At 38.3% G+C, this 16,886-nt stretch overlaps 1 protein-coding gene across 7 annotated transcripts in view; it reads left to right on the top strand.

The window, feature by feature from the left end:
• Positions 1-943: 943 nt before the first annotated feature.
• ERBIN (erbb2 interacting protein) overlaps positions 944-16,886 on the top strand; it is a 133,912-nt gene continuing 117,969 nt past the window's right edge. For 3 of the 7 annotated variants that reach the window (XM_040451887.1, XM_040451881.1, XM_040451873.1), the window contains exon 1: positions 945-1,186. The gene's annotated coding sequence lies outside the window, so the exon portion shown is untranslated. Of the gene's footprint in view, positions 1,187-16,886 lie in introns of all 7 variants that reach the window. The other 4 variants (XM_040451898.1, XM_040451855.1, XM_040451864.1 and 1 more) reach the window with 3 other exon arrangements.

Below are 16,886 nucleotides of genomic sequence, written 5' to 3'. Positions count from 1 at the left end.
GCCCGCGCCGCCCCCGCGCGCGGTGACTGGCTCGCGCCGGCCTCCAGCCCGGCAGTTGGCGGTTGAGGCGAAGCCGGCGGGAGGCCGCCCCGCCCCCGCCAAGAAGCTGTAGCGCGCAGTCTCTTCCCCCTCACCGCTGGGGCGGTGGCGCTGTTGCCGCCGCGGCCTGTGAGGCAGTAACTCCCCTCCGCCCCAGCTCCCTTCCTCCTCCTTTCTCTCCTCTCTCTCCCTCCCCTCCCACCCCTCCCCTCCCCTCGCAGTCTCTCGCTCGAGTGAATGTGGCGCGGCGGCGCGGGACGCAGCCTCGGCCCCTGCCGCGGCCCCGCGAGCTGGTGAGGAGACCCAGCCGCCGCCTGCCCCCACCTCCTGCGCTTCCCCGGGGAGCCACCGTCGCCGGGGAAGAAGAACGAGGAGGGGAGCGAAAGGACGGCGGCGGGAAAACGGGAGAGGGAGGAGAAGAGGGTTCGAGGGCAAGTAGGAAAGGCGGGGAGGGACGGACGGAAGAACGGACGGCCCGACAGACTGCCCGGGGAGGGGGCCGCCTTCGAGCTTGCCCGGCCCTCGGCTCCGGCCCCGGGCGGCCGCGGCGGCGACGGCGGCGGCGCGGGCGAAGGGCGCGGCAGGCTCTATCGAGACAATAACCCCGCCGCCCGGCTCTGGGGGCGGCGGCGAGGAGGAGCTGGCGGCCTAGCGCGGCCGAGGCTCGCCCAGCGCCCCGGCGGCATCTTGGCCCCTGCCGGCCGGGTTCCGCCGCCGTCGGGTGTGCGGGGCGCGCCGGGCGCCCGGAGCCCGAGGCTCTCGGCTGAGGCCCCGTGCCCTCCCCCTCCCCGGCGCGCGCGGAGCTGGTTTTCCGGGTTCCCCTGGACCGAGCTGGATTCTGCTTCTGCGCCAAGGCAGGAAGTGAGTTTCGCACGGTAATTCCGGGCGGTGTCACGAGTGAAAAGTTTTTTTTCGGCGGAGATCCTAGTTGGGGCTGGGAAACTCCTGCATAACTCGAGACCAGGAAACCGGCGCGTTTCCCAACCCCCTCCAAAGCCACCTACTCGTCCTACTGCGGGAGGCCACTCCACATCCGCTCTCACCGGAGAGAGAAATTCGGCTGGATCCAAAGTGACTAGTGAAGGGAAGGAAATCATGTCAGGCGAAGCCTTGAAAAAGCTGCCCTGAGACACTGCCCGACCGAAAGGTAATTTTCACGAAAAGCGTCTAAGAGTTAAAAAGCTCTTGGGCCGGGAAAGAGAGGATACTTTAGTGTTTCTCACTTCTTCCCAAATTGCCCTAGATTAATCTTTTGTAGTGTCGGACTGGATAGTCTTTCAGGTGCTAAAGAGTAGAACTGATTTTTCCTCCTTTCTACCATCTGGACTCTGGTTACTTTAGAAGAGATCGTAAGAATGTGGTGAGACGAAAAGTTTTGAGCAATCGGAAGAAAGAGTGCCTTTGTTCAGCACTAGGTCCAGAAGTTTTAGTTTCCTAGAACATACACAATGTATAGTTTTTATTTATTAAGTTGCTGAACCTGGCAACTTGTGTTTTGGAAAAAAGTTAGGTCTCTGCAGCGACGGATTTACTGTTGATGAGATGGCTGCCACATTTGTTTATCCTGTTACCGATTATTTGACTTTTGCGTTAATTATATATATAGTTGTTTTAGTTTCAGCCCTTAGAGATGTATTTGGTTGGATTTTATAAAGAAATGAACTTTGCTATTCTTTGTGTTTTTTTAGGTGGATAATGTATTTCTTCAGTAACTGGTTCCTTTCAGACACTTACAGTCATATAATACTTGTTTGGTTAATTAATCGAAAGCAAGCGTCTGCTTAATTTTTCTTATAACTGACCTAAGTAGGAGTAGGGGAGAGTAGTTAAGTATTACGGATAGAGTTGTAATTAAAGAACAAAGTAGTTTGATCTGTTAGGGTTTCTCTGCAGTTAAGACCAGAATGTATAGAAAGGGAAGTAAAATGCTTAAAACGATTTTCATGGGAGTCATATTGATTGTAATAAACATCTGTCCTTTTTGAATAGTACAGTGTTTACATTTTGGTATTGGCCCAAATGTTTTGGCCGGTTCTGCCTAATAAGTGATAGGTACCTACTCTGGGGGCAGGAATTAGTGAAGCATGGGAGACATTCCGCCAGTCAGTTACAAACACTTCTAAACCAATCGGTAGTCTTTATAGATAAAACGGAGTTTCTTCGCAACAAACACAATTGGCTTCTTTATTGGTGTTTTGTTAGGCTTATATTTTTTTTTCTCCGTACTTTTGTGTTAAAGGGGGTGTAATACTGTGCTTTTGAATAAATATTGAATACGTCTGGCATCCTGTTGGTAATTATATTTCAGCTATAAATTAATATCTAGTTTGCTCATGCTACCCCATGAAAAATAGTTGGCATTCTTTAGTTCAGAGAAAAGATAGCTTTGGAGAGCAGGATCAAATAATTTCACAACTTGTTATTATGTTAAGTACATTTCAAAATGGGAGTCTTTTGACTGTCTGTTAATATATATTGTGATTTTGTTCCCCCAGAGTGTAGTCTCTGGAGATCCTTTATAAAAATTTATTGTTTGTTTTATTTATTTGTATTGGTAAGATTGTGAACCATCAGGTCATTCCTGTTAGGTCCAAGTAGCTTTATCAAGGAATTTAAAGTGTATAACTGATCTGCTTTATAATTTTGGAACGTAATGTTAGGCAAGGAGAGAGGTTATTCTTGGGCATCTGAAAGAGCAGAAGAAAATAGATGGCATTGAACTTCATTTTCCTTATATGGCTTATACTTGGCCTCAGAGCAACAGAGCCTTAATAGAGCAAGTCTTTTATAGAGAATTATCACTTTGTGAAGATGTTTCTCTGCATTAGTAAATTTTACAAGTGAAAAGTATAGTAGCACTTGAAAATGACTGCTTAAAACCCTGTTTTTAGATCAAGTTCTTGATTTTTTTTTTGAGGGATCAGAAGTAAGTTTAGATACAGACAGCACACTTTAAAAATGTGAAATGTTCACCTTTATAGAACCTTTGATTCCTTTTGTCCCATAAAGGCAAAATTTACTTTGTGGTTTACTGAGAATTTTGTTAGTTTAGTCCCGAATTAACTTAATGAATTTTAAGCTTTATGCTATTGTCAAAGTGTATATATTTTCAAATCCTTGTTTAAAATGTGATCATGGTGTGAAAAGAGGTTAAAGAAAGATGATAATCAGTTAAAATATTTTCAAGTGACCTTTCATTTTGAGTATTCTTCTTAGCATTCTATGGGTTTTCTTAGATTAAATTGGCAAATCTAGAGTACTTCCAAAGGTTTTGTTTACATTGCCCAAGATACATATTTCATGGCACTCTTTATAGAAGGTACTTAGGAGTTTTCAATAGTGATAAACTTAATCCTTCAACTAATTAATTCACATAGTATGAAGTCCATCTGCTATTTGAGGTGAAACTATTGCACGCTTGTATGAAAAGCTTACAGTGGTTCAAATATGGAAACCAAATTTTTATTGCATGCTGTTTCTTAATGAAGTGATAACTAGTTAGAGAAATTATACATATATCATTAATAAATGTCTAAATTTACTTCTTTTAATTCAATAGTGATATTGAACTCTTTGTAGTAAATGATAACTTAAAGAAACAATAATTTCAGAAAATTAGGTGTATATTTCAGTATTTATTTTAAATGTTTATAGGTAACAATTTAGAGTCTAAGCTGTTTGGGTTTAGAATAGATCATGGCAGTGTTTACAAAGTATTTGGCTTTATGCAGAATTTTAGTGATGTTGGATAGCAAAGTAATTTTCTTTTTTGTGAGTGCTATGTAGCCAGATTCTTTTTAAACATGCTTTGTTGCTTGCATTTTTCATTTTGACTCTTTCCATTGCCCATCTATTTCCCTGTTAGGTGCTTTTCTTCTAAAGAGGTCTTTCTCTTTTCCTTTCCTGACAACATTAATTGTACTTGTGCTTTGCTGTTCAAAATAGATGATTCAGTTTTTGCATGTACAGTTTGCTCTTGCCATAGAAATATGTACATGAACTAGGCTCTATAATACATACTTTTGAATTTTGTAAGGAAATAAGCTCAGCGCTTCTGATCCCCTGACTCCACATTTTTTGTTTCTTTCTTGGTGCCTTTCATCACTAACTCTTGACCCCATGCTACACTCATTTTTCAGATTTACCTTTAGCTTTCTGCTCAGTCTTATGTTTCCTAATTGTAAAAAAGCTATTATTAGGCTTTCTTTTCTAATTTCTTTAGCTTCCTATTTTTCTGGTTCAGTTCATTGACTTCCCCTATTTTTTCCATGTTCAGCTGTTGTTTTTTGGTATGTTGTCCTTCTCCTGTTTTCTAAACTTGGAGTCCATGCTCATCACCCAAGAAAACTGTTCACAATATAGTAGAAAAAAATTTATTTGGGGGCACCTGGGTAGATCTAGTTGCTTAAGCATCCTCTTGGTTTCTGCTCAGGTAATGATCTCAGGTTTAGTGAGTTCAGTTTCCGCCTCGGGCTCTGTGCTGACTGCACAGAGCCTGCTTGGGATCCTCTCTCCTTCTCTCTGCCCCTCCCCTGCTTGTGTGCTCTTTCTTTCTCTCAAAATAAATTTAAAAACTTAAAAAAAAAAAAAAGAGAAAAATTTATATGCCCCATTTAATTATCTCTTTTGCATTCCTATTCAGTTTACATGCCAGTGTTTTAACCTGATGCTCATTAATATATTTTGTTTTTATTTATGTTTACTGAACTCTTTTTTTGTTTGTTTTTTGAATACCCCTGGAATTACCTGTTCAGATAACATCAGGTTAATGACTATATTAAGACTCTGTACAAACCCCTATACCTTCTTGTTTGATTATGCTTTTGACCTCTTAAAACATACAAGCTTGTATCTCTGTGTTTTTCTTCTCTGTTTTGTTCCTTTCCTTTCTGTCCTACCTCTCAAGTTAGATGTCTTTTCTGTCCTAAAATTTTGAAATTGCCTTCCTTTGTTTTTATGAAATAAGCACAGTGGAAATCTATCATCACTTAATTCTTGTCACTTCAAATTTTGTTCCAGGTACCACTGGTTGAAGCTTTATAAAGCTTGCAGGCTTTATAAATTATAGTACGTAAGACAATAGATTATCTAAAAATTAAGTTAGTAAACAATACTATCTGGAGATTGTTCATGATTTTACGTATATAGAATGTAGTATGAAAAAGTAGAAAATAAAAAGACAAGTAATCAAAATAGGTGTGGTAATATTTGGGGACATCAATTCTAGGGACATCTTTATTCAGAGCCCATTTTTGGTATTTAGTGAATGGTTTGCTGGCTTTTTGCTGTACTAGAAGGAGTGAAAAAGGCAGCCTGTGAAATATGACCTTTGGTGTTATCCAGAGGAGTATGAAAACGGAGAGAAGACTGAATAACTTAGGAAATAGGGTAGTCTCAGACAACTTGCTTTGGGACAGTGTGCCTTATACATTGCATTTGTCCTTTGGCAAATTCACTCTATTATAGCATAGTATAATTACAAATAATAGTAGTAGACCTAAGGCAACTGTTCCAAACTTTTTGTTCTTAGGACCCATTTATACTCTTACCAATTACTGAGAACTTCACTGAGCTTTGGTTTTTGTGGGTTATATTTATTTTATTTTCCATATTAGAAAATTTTAAATATCAGTTTGTTTAAAAACCATAAACCATTACTTGTTATGATGACATCAATTTAATAAAATAAAACAAAACAAAACCAACTATTTTCCAAAACAAATCTTAAGCAAAAAGAGTGACCCTGTTACATATTTTTGTAAGTCTCTTAATGTCTGGTTAAGTAGAAAACAGCTTGATTCTCGTTATCTACTTGTATATTCAATCTTGTAATATGTTGTTTTGGTTGAGGTATATGAAGAAAATCCAGCATTATACAGTTATGTGGTTGGAAAAGGAAGGAGTATTTTCATAGCCTTTTTAGATATGGTGGATATTCATTGATACCACACCAAAATTTCTTAAAGGATAGCTGCAGTGCCCATTCTGACAGTGTATCACTGAATTTTCCATATCTTGTTATCTGAAAATCCTTTGGTTTATCTTGTACTTTGAGTGAATCTTTTACCTGTTTATGATTTTGTGACGTTGTTTGAGAAATACTGGTTCATTGAGTTATATGTGTTCCAAATGTTGATGCATTTTACTAGGTAGTAACAAACAAAAGAAAAAAATTGTTAATATCCCCATTAATTCCATCAAAAAAGTCTAGTATTGTGAAGCTGTCAAGTTCAGGGTGACAGATAAACATTTTCCACATTTCTAAATTTTCACTTGGAAGTTTGAATATTAATCATTGGTAACAGATACTGTTAGTGTGTTTCCCTTGAACTTGCAGGCTTAGTTGGTTTATTTTTGAGAAAAATGTCTGCCACATTCCTAAGTCTACAAGCATAGCTTTGTCATTTGTTCTTTTAGGTCAAAATGCTGTTTCATGAGAAAAAGGCTAATTTAGCTCATAATTTGAAGTAATTACATAAGTGATTTTCCTCAACATTGCCATTCCTTCACATAAAATGTGACAAAGACATCTATTAAATAGTTGAGATTTAATAAAATTATTATTTAAAAAATTTTTTTCTTAACATTTATTTATTTTTGAGAGACAGAGAGAGACAGAGCATGAGCAGGTAAGGGGCAGAGAGAGAGAGGGAGACACAGAATCCGAAGCAGGCTCCAGGCTCCGAGCTGTCAGCACAGAGCCTGACACGGGTCTCAAACCCACAAACTGCGAGTCCATGACCTGAGCCGAAGTCAGACGCTCAACCGACTGAGCCACCAAGGCGCCCCAATAAAATCATTATTTTTAGTGTTTATTTTTTGAGAGAGAGGGAGACAGAGTGTGAGCGGGGAAGAGGCAGAGAGAGAAAAGGAGACAAAGAATCTGAAGTAGGCTTCAGGCTCTGAACTGTAAGCACAGAGCCCAATGCTGGGCTCCAACTCTTGAACTGTGAGATCATGATCTGAGCTGAAGTTGGGCACTTAACCTGTTGAGTCACCCAGGCTCCCCAAAACTATTTTTCTTAAAGTTTATTTACTTATTTTTTTTTTCATTTTTTTTTTCAACGTTTATTTTATTTTTGGGACAGAGGGAGACAGAGCATGAACGGGGGAGGGGCAGAGAGAGAGGGAGACACAGAATTGGAAACAGGCTCCAGGCTCTGAGCCATCAGCCCAGAGCCTGACGCGGGGCTCGAACTCACGGACCGCGAGATCGTGACCTGGCTGAAGTCGGACGCTTAACCGACTGCGCCACCCAGGCGCCCCTATTTACTTATTTTGAGAGAGAGAGAGGAGAGGGCCAGAGAGAGAGGGAGAGAGAGAGAATCCTAAGCAGGCTCCACACTGTCAGTACAGAGCTCAAGGTGAGGCTCAACTCATGTACAGTAAGATCATGACCTGAGTGGATATAAAGAGTCTGTCGCTTAACTGACTGAGCCACTCAGGTGCTCTGTAAAATTATTTTTTACTGCTTTATTAAAGATATTAATTGAAAGTGGCACTTAAAAAGAATCTGGAAATTGACTATAGAGAACAAACTGATAATACTGGAGGGAGGTGTGGGTTAAACCGGTGGTGGGTATTAAGGACGGCACTTGGGATGAGCACTGGGTGTTATAAGTAATGAATCACTAAATTCTACACCTAAAACTAATATTTATAAAAAAAATTTTTTTTAATGTTTATTTATTTTTGAGAGAGAGAGAGACAGAGACAGAGCACGAGCAGGGGAGGAGCAGAGAGAGAGGGAGACAGAATCCGAAACAGGCTCCAGGTTCTGAGCTGTCAGCACAGAGCCTGACGTGGGGCTTGAACTCACAAACCGTGAGATCATGACCTGAGCCGAAGCCGGATGCTCAACCAACTGAGCCACCCAGGTGCCCCCTTAAAACTAATATTTTGCTGTATGTTAACTAGCTGGACTTTAAATAAAAACTTGGAAAAAAAAAAAGAACTCTGGGAGTATGAAGTATTGCTTGTATAGCTTGATGCCAGTGCCTTTTCACTAAGGTGCTAGCAGTTTTACCCACCATATTTTTGCACCATTGCTGTTGATATAATGGGAAAGGGCAAATGATGTTTCAGTATTATTATGAAAGTCGTTTTGATCTTGAAGACGCTTTGAAAGTGTCTTAGGACTTCTAAGGTCCGTGGAGCACACTTTGCACTTTGAAAACTTTAGGTGAATGTTGGGATTTATGGAGCTTTCATAACTTCTTTTGATTTTGTGTGTGTGTGTGTGTGTGTGTGTGTGTGTCTGTGTGCTGGTATTACATTCTGAAAGAATCCTGAGGCTTGATATTTTAGCTCATCAATTTGGTCTTCAGTTCTTTTCAATTACTTTATGTAGTGGGGAGAATAGAGATTCTGGGAACTCTTGCTTTTTCATAGGAGTTGATTTTTTCTTTGTAGTTTTGTTTTTGGTTTACTTGTAACCTGTTGAATCTCTGAGATAAAACTTTGTACGTGGTCTCTTTTTTTCCCCCCTCTATTAACAGTATAGGAGATTTGATCTTATTGTGCTTGGTATATCCATCCTGCTTCTGGTTTTTCCTCAAGTGTCAGAGTTTTCATTGTGGTTAAAGGTTTCTATTATGGTCCAGATTGCATGGTATTGGTCATTTCATGGTATTCTCCCAGCCCATGTAAATCCCTGTTATTCTGGCTTTGGTATATTTATTTAGGTAATGGCTTTCTCCTTTAGGCTATGTGGGTAGTTTGTCCTCTTACACGTGTTTCCTGTCCCTCAGGGGGATAATATTCCACTGTTTTCACAATTATCCTGCCCAAGTGTCAGATCTCCCACAGTACAGAGAGCTTGCTGGAGGCCTTAACCATGCAGCTGTTCTTCTATGGTTTTATTACCTGGCTCACTGCCCAGGACACACTTCTCCTGATCCTTCTTGGTAAGGAAACTTACTCTTTTTGGAGATCCCTCTTTATGCTTCTTTTGTGTATGTGGTTCCTCATATGTGTTGTGTTCTGTTGTAATCTCCCCACCCCCATTCATTTTGGATTCTCTCCAAATTCCATTCTATGTTATTATCTGTAGATATACCCTTCCCTGATACTGCTATAGATTTTTTGTAATTTTTCTTTCATATTTAAAAGTTTGGAATAATGACAAATATACAGAAAAGTTGGAAACATAATACAAAGAACTTTTGTGTTCCTGAACTGTATGACAGTAAGTTGCCTACCCAGTAGTCTATTACCCCCAAATACTTTAATGTTTATTTTTTTTTTTACAAATAGGGACATTATGCTATGTAACAACATTATAACTATCAAAATTAGGAAGTTAACAAAGAATGCATTACTAACAGCTAAATCTCACCAGTGTCCCTCTGTCTTTTAAAGCAAACAGATCCACTTTAGAATCTTGGATTACATTTAGTTGTCACGTCTTTTAATTTCTTTTAATCCAAACAGTTTCTGTGTTTACTTTCAAGGATTTGGCACTTTTGAAGATTATAGATCTAGTTATTTTGTAGAGTCTGTGATGTCTTTATGATTAGATCTTTGATCAGATTTTCATTAGATCCTTGATTAAATTTATATTTTTATGATCAGATCTTTGGCAGGGTTATCATGGAAGTGATGCTGTATTCTTCTCATTGCCTTTTATCAGGTAGTAGGCAATTTCAGTTTTCCTGTTATTGATGATAGTCATTGATTATGTGATTACAGTTGTAATTACCAGATACCTCCTATGTCAAGGTATCCTTTCCTCATTTGTAATTAATAAATATTTGGGGGGTAGATACTTTGGAACTATGTAAACATTTTGTTTCTTATTTTTAACTTATTTATATCTACATGGATCATGGTTAGCTATTCCATTCTCTGGGTTATAATCCATTATCATTTATTTTGATACTCAAATTGTTCTTGATTTGTCTAGTGAGAACCCCTTCCAGCTGGTTTATTTTACTTTTTTCCTTTTTGTTAAACTTGCCTTCTTGAGTACTTCTTTGTATTTAGCATAATATGGTGTTCCAGAGTTACTGTTCAACTAGTGTCAGTTATTTTTAGGGGAAAATGGTACTTAGAAGCCAAGATCTTAGCAGTTGTTGTCTTCATTGCTCTTGGGGTGTTGCTGCCCTCAGGCCTTCTTCGTATATAAAGCTAGGGGATATTGTTTTCTTTTTTAAAGCTTATTTATTTATTTTGAGAGAGAGAGAGAGAGAGAGAGAGAGAGAGAGAGAGAAAGAATTCCAAGCAGGCTCTGCACTGTCAATGTGGAGCCTGATGCAGGCCTCGAACCCATGAACCGTGATATCATGACCTGAGCTGAAACCAAGAGTCGGATGCCCAGCCAACTGAGCCACGCAGGTGCTCCAGCTAAGGGATATTTTTATATGTACACACATATACATTCACATTTAGCATATATTTCTTTTTTTTTTTTTTAAGTTTTATTTATTCATTTTGATAGAGAGGGTGTGAGCAAGGAAGGAGCAGAGAGAGGGAGAGGGAGAGAATCCCAAGCAGGCTCCGCACTCAGTACTGAGCCTGATATGGGGCTCAAATTGATAAACGGTGAGATCATGACCTGAGGTGAAATCAAGATTTTTCTGCTTAACTGACTGAGCCACCCAGGTACTCCACGAGTATATTTCAATAAATGTAAAATGATTTCTTAATAATACATCCAATTCTAATTCAACGCATCAGGGTTCATTTCTTATGTTTTCCCTTTCCATAGTTGAATTTATCTTTGACACTGAGAACTAGTTTTGTTTCTATACTTTTTCTGATGAGGGAGATGAAGTAAACATTTATTCACACAGACATTTCAGATAGAAGCTCTGTGGTCAAATTAATTTTCAAAGTATTTCTAAAGAGATAAAATTCTAAAGTGTAATATTTGTTACAATACATTTAGATGAAATATTTCATTCCTTAGTAATCCCAGGTTACTATGTGAAAAGTGGCTGGAAAGAGTCAGTCCTTTTAGTGTTTACCCTGGTATGTCCTTGTGGAGGTAATGTTGGAGCTCAATTTTAGTAGAGTGCAGTGATTTTGATGTAATTGTGTTTTTCCACATTGAGGTTATATTGTTTGCATGATTCCAAAGTTTGATGCATGGGTCTATCTTCTTGTTAATGATGTCCTTGGAATTTCGAACCTTAGACTAAATCTAGAGTCTGGAGGGATAGGTAGGGATCAGATTGTTTTGTTTGTATTAGGACCAATGCAAGAAACCTGTAATTTCCTTGCCAAGGCTATCACTTAGCCTAGAGTAAGTTGGTTTGACTTCCCCATCCCTGGAGATTTTGCAGTGATTTAAGAAGTGTACTAGGGTATCTTTTTGTGACTGCAATTAAGATTTACTCTTAGTCTTCTAGGAAAAGATAAGGATCCTGGCAGCAGCACATAAATTCTTTGGATGTCCTGTTAATCTCTGGGGACTTCAAAGATTTTGTTAATTATCCTGGGAGTAACTGCAGAATAACAGACGCTGTGTATAGTAGACGCACTTTGATTTGTCAGAGATACTTGATATCAACATAGTGTCTTGTCTGCTCTTTTGAAAACCATCCCCAAGCCAGAAACCCTGGGAATTTTCTTCTTGACGTTAGTTACTGAAATCAGTACTACTTCTATCACTTCTTTCCTTTAAGTATCTATAGAGTGAGATATTTTAAGGTAGGCTAGGAAGGCTGGTAAGGTACAAAGCAGTGAGAGGCTTTTGGTAGGCAAAGGGCTAAAAATTATGGTAAATTTTTTTCTGATAATAAAAATTCAAATACAGAACCATATAGCAAACCATAATCCCATCTCCTAGAGATACTCATATCAGTGTGTTTATATGTTCTTCTGAACACTTCTATATGTATTCTACTGAGGCAGTGAGCATATATATATGTTTTTTTTTTTAATTTTTTTTTTCAACGTTTATTTATTTTTGGGACCGAGAGAGACAGAGCATGAACGGGGGAGGGGCAGAGAGAGAGGGAGACACAGAATCGGAAACAGGCTCCAGGCTCTGAGCCATCAGCCCAGAGCCCGACGCGGGGCTCGAACTCACGGACCGCGAGATCGTGACCTGGCTGAAGTCGGACGCCCAACCGACTGCGCCACCCAGGCGCCCCTATATATGTATCTTTAAATATAAATGGGAGAATGTATTTCATTTATGTGGAGATATAGTAGGCATATATATGTGTTAATTAGCATTAGCATTATTTCTGTGTTGTTATACATGACAGTACTGTACAGAGTATGTGTTCTCTGCGCATAAATGTTTGTACTTTTTTAAAAAAATTTTTTGGTAATGTTTATTTATTTTTGAGACAGAGAGAGATAGAGCATGAATGGAGGAGGGTCAGAGAGAGAGGGAGACACAGAATCAGAAGCAGGCTCCAGGCTCTGAGCTGTCAGCCAAGAGCCCGACGCGGGGCTTGAACTCACGGACTGTGAGATCATGACCGGAGCCGAAGTCGGACGCTTAACCGACTGAGCCACCCAGGTGCCCCTAAATGTTTGTACTTTTATATGATTTTTTTTTCTGTTGGATAAATACCCAAATTGCATTTGCTATGTGTGTACTTCAAATTGATTGATAGAAGCAAATTCCTTCTGAAGATTTTGTATCAATTTATATTTCCACCAAAAGTATGTAAGAGTACCTTTCTATTTTTTTTATATTAAGTATAATTTATTGTCAGATTCGTTTCCATACAACACCCAGTGCTCATCCCAACAGGTACCCTCCTCAGTGCCCATCACCCACTTTCCCCTCTCTCCCACCCCCCATCAACCCTCAGTTTGTTCTCTGTATTTAAGTCTCTTATGGTTTGCCTCCCTCTCTGTAACCCTCCCCCCATGTTTCTCTGTTAAGTTTCTCAGGATCCACATATGAGTGAAAACATATGGTAACCGTCTTTCTCTCTCTGACTTGTTTCACTTAGCATAATACCCTCCAGTTCCATTCACGTTGCTGCAAATGGCATGATTTCATTCTTTCTCATTGCCAAATAGTATTCCATTGTATATATAAACCACAATTTCTTTATCCATTCATCAGTTGATGGACATTTAGGCTCTTTCCATAATTTGCCTATTGTGGAGACTGCTGCTATAAACATTGGGGTACAAGTGCCCCTATGCATCAGTATCCCTTGGGTAAATTCCTAGCAGTGCTGTTGCTGGGTCATAGGATAGATCTATTTTTAAATTTTTGAGGAACCTCCACACTTCTCCAGAGCAGCTGCACCAGTTTGCATTTCCACCAGCAGTGCAAGAGGGTTCCCGTTTCTCCACATCGTCTCCAGCATCTATAGTCTCCTGATTTGTTCATTTTAGCCTAAGAATACCTTTCTAAGTACATTCTTGAACAAATTGGATATTAGCTATCTTAAAATACTTGTGCAAATCTGAAACCGGTAATAAGAACACAGGCTTTGGAGTCAGATTGCCTAGTTTTAAATGTACTACTTACTAATTGTGATGTTGGCAAGTTCAGTATAAGAATTCTTTCAGGAATATTACATTTTTGTGTGCCTTTTCTGTTTCACGTGGATTTAGTTGGTTTGTTGCTTATATGCTTTAGTTATGGTGTTTGCCATATAGAAGTTTAAATTTCAGTGTAATCAAATTAGTCAATATTTATTTTGGGGTTTAATGATATTTTTGGAAAGGATGTGTGCCAAGATTATAAATATAATAACCTAAGTTTTGGCTTAAGGAGTGAAATAATCATTTGGATTTATTCTTAACCATGTTTTTATCTAGTTATATCACCATTTGTTGAGTAAATCATCTTTTTAACTAAAGTTCTATCTTTATCAATAGTAAATTTCCACATATACTTACGTCAAGATTTTCTTTTTGTTGTCTTTTTTGTTATAATACACTGCTGTCTTGATTTTTTTTCTTCATTTTAGTATGTTGATATCTGAAGGTGTTGTTTTATCACTGTACTTTAAAATGAATTTTCCAGGTGCACTTGAATCTTTTTTACTAATTTCTAAATACTTGTTGGTGTGTTGATTGAAAGTACTTTAAATTCATAGATTAATTTAGGAAGTACAGTAACTTGTTTTGCGAGCATAATTCGTTCTGGAAACATGGCTGTAATCCAGAGCACTTGTATGTCAAAGCAAATGTCAAAAATCATTGGCTCAGTTGTGATCAAGTGACATTACTCATATTACAAGACATCACTCATTTATCAAGTTAAAATTTGATTTTACCTTGCTCGTCTTTGGTACGTCTTGCGGAACACTCAGAGAACAAGTTACTCACAATCCGACGTTTTCCTGGAATTGATACCTCAAAAGTAGCATATCTCTTTATAGGAACGTGTAAATTTTCCATTTATTTAATAGTTTATGCTCTTCACTGGCAATTATGATTTTCTTTCTTATTCCATCCATGTTTTTTTTTTATTAGTAATATGTATTTCTTGTAATTATTAAAGAAGGTGTATATTTTTGCTGTGTTTATTTTCACAAACTTAAAGAAGAGTGAGAGCTGTTGCTGTTATGAATGGAGCTGTTTTACCAATTGTATTCTTATCTGGATATTTAAGTGAAGGAGATTGATTTTTTTTTTCATATGTTATTACCTACTGTATTATCCTGAAGACTTTAAAAGAAATTGCTAATAGATTTTTAGTTGATGTCCTTGGATCTTCCAGGTATATAATTATAGGTGTAATGGTAATAGTACTTTTTATTTTTAATGTAATTATAAATATATTACTTAAATTGTATATTCTCATATTTTTGTTATTTAATGTGTATACTAACAAGTAATTAATAACCATCTATTTAACTACAAAATTCCTTTTTTAAAAAAGTTTTTATTTAAATTCTAGTTAACATACAGTGTAGTATTAGTTTCAGGTGTACAATGGGTGATTCAACACTTCTATACATCACCCTGGGGTCATCACAGAAGTGCACTCCTTAATCCCTGTCACCTGTTTCACCCATCTCCCCACCCACCTTTCTTCTGGTGACTATCAGTTTGTTCTCTGTTAACTACACAGTTCTTCCCTCAGTTTCCTTCCATTGTTTGAGACCATCCTCCAACATTAGGGTAACACTTAATCTTCAGTAATGGGATAGGGAATTTTTATTGCTGAACGGGAGCTTGTATTTAATCACACTGTATTTGTTTTCTTAACATTGTTTGGCTGTGGGATTGGGAGGGAGAAAAACATAATCTGCTAAACTGAGTGTGATTGGTTAGAGAAATAAAAATCCTTGGGTTGATTTAAGTAGAAGTTGGTGCCTTCTACTACTGTTCGGCCCATTAATTGCCTCTTGAATGTATTTTCATTAATACTAGAATGGCTTCTTGAACCTTCTTTTGTGTTTTTTAAGAGGTTTAGAAGTGAATTTTAATTCTTTTCCTTTTTTTTTTTTTTTTTTTTTTTTTAGAGAGGAGAAAGAGCATGGAGAGAAGGATAGAGGTGGGGCAGCAAGAAGAAGGGAGGAAGGGGGGAGGATATCATAAGCAGGCTTCGTGCTCACCGTGGATCCCACAACCCTGGGATCATGACTTGAGCAGAAATCAAGAGTCAGACACTCAACCAACTGAGCCATCCAGGTGTCCCCAATCTTCTTGTTTCTTAACTGCTTTTTGATTTGTCTCTGAAAAAAATAATACCAAACATTTTCCTTGAACTCTTAGTACTTAGTTTGATGCTCAGTAGTAATTATGTATATCATTAAATGACAGTTATTTTGGTCTTTTGATTATAATAGTAAATTCTCTACTTAGAGTAGTTTATACACACTAAATGTGGTTGTCACTTTACATGTTTCACTGGCCTGCACCTTATCCTTCCTTGTAATATAATTAATAGATAATTTGGTGTGAATGAAAGATATGTTCCCCAGAATGCTGATATTTTTCTTATATTCAATGGCTTTTGTCACTGAAAGTGACAAATTTAGAAAACAGTGTAGTTTCCATAACTATCCTACTTTTTTTTTTTTTAATGTTTATTTATTTTTGAGAGAGGGAGAGAGACAAGATTGTGGGCCGGGGAGGGGCAGAGAGAGAGGGGACACAGAATCGGAAGCAGGCTCCAGGCTCTGAGCTGTCATCACAGAGCCGGATGTGGGGCTTGAACCCAAGACCTGTGAGGTTATGACCTGAGCCAAAGTAATACACTCAACCACTCAACCGAGTGAGCCACCCAGGTGCCCCTACGTTTGTTTTTTGTTTGTTTGTTTGTTTGTTTTTAACTTAACAGAAGAGGAAACTATTGACCCAGATGGGGAAGTGAAATCCTAGAGGTCATTTAGTTTGTTAGTGATATAAATGAGGTTAGAAAAATAAGTCCAGTTTTCCTGATTATATTGGTTTTTCCTTTACACAGATACTTTCTTAGGTATTTTCTGAAGTATACATTTTCTGTAGAATAGCACTTTGTTTTGTGCCACATGTTTGTTTTTTGCCTTTTAATTTTCATTCTTCCCCAGCTTTATTGAATTACTGACATAAAACCTTGTGTAAGTGTATGGTATACAGTGTGTTGATCTAATAAATGTATATTGCAGTATGATTGCCTCCCCTGTTAGCTAATACCTTCATCACATCTAAGTACATAATTACTTTTTCTCTTAGCAACTTTCAATTTTATAACATAGTGTTGTTAACTATAATCAGTCACAATGCTGTGCATTAGATCCCCAGAACTATAGTTTTTTGTTTTTTTCTCCTCAGAACTATACTTCTAGGGGTACCTGGGTGGCTTAGTCAGTTAAGTGTCTGACTCTTGATCTCATCGCAGGTCATGATGTCAGGGTCATGAGTTTAAGACCCATGTTGGGTTCTGCACTGGGCATGGAGCCTACTTAAAAAAAAAAAAAAAAAAAAAAAAA

The sequence above is a fragment of the Herpailurus yagouaroundi genome, unplaced genomic scaffold (genome assembly GCF_014898765.1).
Source record: "Herpailurus yagouaroundi ecotype Mexico unplaced genomic scaffold, PumYag 29, whole genome shotgun sequence".
NCBI classification, from domain to species: domain Eukaryota; kingdom Metazoa; phylum Chordata; class Mammalia; order Carnivora; family Felidae; genus Herpailurus; species Herpailurus yagouaroundi.
This window is presented reverse-complemented; position numbering and strand designations above follow the sequence as displayed.